Below are 1,832 nucleotides of genomic sequence, written 5' to 3' on the forward strand. Positions count from 1 at the left end.
CTTAGGGCTATTTGGAGGTAATCAACAGGTCAGCCGGTAAGCTGTTTAAGAAGAGTTTGAAGTACTGGAGAGACCCTATTGTTTTGCTGATAAATTGATAATCACTGTTACCATCCCCCTGTTGGCTTACTCCCCTGTCAGTTTGCTGCAGACAGTATAAAGAAGCAGAGAGAAGGAGATTGAAAAGCTCCGTATCATCAACAGACGCATGCACTGCACACTTCCTCTTGCCTCAGAGTGCTACCAGGGGCCTTAGGCTGGCAACACTCCTGCCCCTCGAGCAGCCAGCGGGGAAAAGCCTGGGACTGTGCAGGCAGACCTCCCTAATGAGAGGTCCTGCCGGGACCTGGCCATGCCCACCCCCCCCCCAGCTCAGTGTGGTGCAAGGGAAGGGAGGGATGCTGTAGCGCTCCCCGGCTTTTAGCATGAACCACTGCAGGAATGTGCCTGAATTTCCTCAGTCCAGAGAGAATGTCTGTGCAGTTACAAACCAGTTCAGCCTAGCCAGGTTAGACTAATCTGCAAAGACTGAATCAATTCAGGTTCAGGCTTTTTGAATGTCTGTCCCTAGCTGTGATGTTCAGATTTTATCAGGAACTACCTTTTAGAACAGCAAAAATCAGTAACATAAAGCTCCAGAAATCAAGCTATTGTAGGTTTTCTTTCTTTCTTTTTAGTGTTTTCAAACAAACAGAAAAATAAAACATGAGCTTTGCTAACAGGAAAAATCAGTAACAGGATGTCTACTTCAGACTGGAAATGTGCTCTCTTCTAGACAGACATGGAGTCCTAGACATATCTAACTATTAAAACATCTTTTCACAAAGGATCAAGCATTTTACCTATTTCCTTAGCCAAACTATAACTCCAAGTATTGCATTCTGCCTACCTGCATTCTCCCTGTAGTTTTGTCTGGAAAAATTCTTAATTCTTTCTCCTACAAAACACTACACAGTCATTTGAAGCAGAATAGATGCCATACTTCAGCCTAAAGCTGGCTACATTTTAGTGATGAGTGAGTGATCATTAAATGTACAATAATCCACTGTACATAAACATGAAGTACAAAATGCTTTGGGAATAAAGGTGCTATAAAAAGGTAACTTACTTTCATTAGAACCCTGTGGTTAGAATAACCAGTACTAACTGTGTACCCTTCAGTTTTTGGTTGCATCCAATCTCCAATGTAATCAGTTGATTATTAGCACTGAGAAGTGAACTTTGCTTCTTCCTCCTTGGTTACTAGCAGTCCAAGATGTAGCAGAATCAGAGAGGAATCTGGAGAGTTTCCCATGGACAACTATACAAAGGCCTCACTCAGTGAGAATTCCCATAGCTTCATAATGCAATATTTTCTGGAGTAAAGTGGAATCACATACTCCATGCGGTGGAGATACTGTAGCTGCTGGAGGTGTTGCAACCTCATGCCCACAGTAATGGTTAAGAACATGTGGAACTCCAGCCACTTGACCTTTCCAGGGACAGAACTGGGTATAGTGCTGAGTCATTCAGTTACATTTCCTGCCTCCAGTAGCTGATGACTAATTGTATTTATTCACAAAGTTTAAGTCTTTGTGTTTGGGGGGGGAGTGAATATAAATAGACTTAGCCATGATTGTTGATATGTCTCTCTTATTTCCTCCTTAAACCCATTGGTTATTTTTCCACATTGTTTCAGAGCAGTGTTTTCATTTTCTTTTCGTGTTTTTTCTTATTTTCCATTTGAAATAGTCTTTACTTTTCTTGGTTTTGGTTGGAAAGAAAGGATGGAGGAACCCTTTCAGCACCACTGTGGACTGGTCAAAATTGCCTTTCTACAGAACTGGGCAACT

General features: G+C 42.1%; 1 long non-coding RNA gene across 1 annotated transcript in view; it reads right to left on the minus strand.

The window, feature by feature from the left end:
- Positions 1-1,273, minus strand: part of LOC109291289 — a 395,467-nt gene extending 394,194 nt beyond the window's left edge. Inside the window, exon 1 of the long non-coding RNA XR_002095803.1 lies at positions 1,109-1,273. This is a non-coding gene — a long non-coding RNA (uncharacterized LOC109291289). The remainder of the gene's footprint in view (positions 1-1,108) is intronic.
- Positions 1,274-1,832: the final 559 nt, after the last annotated feature.

Source organism: Gavialis gangeticus, unplaced genomic scaffold, assembly GCF_001723915.1.
Source record: "Gavialis gangeticus isolate Ggan-Ray unplaced genomic scaffold, GavGan_comp1, whole genome shotgun sequence".
In the NCBI taxonomy this organism is placed as follows: domain Eukaryota; kingdom Metazoa; phylum Chordata; order Crocodylia; family Gavialidae; genus Gavialis; species Gavialis gangeticus.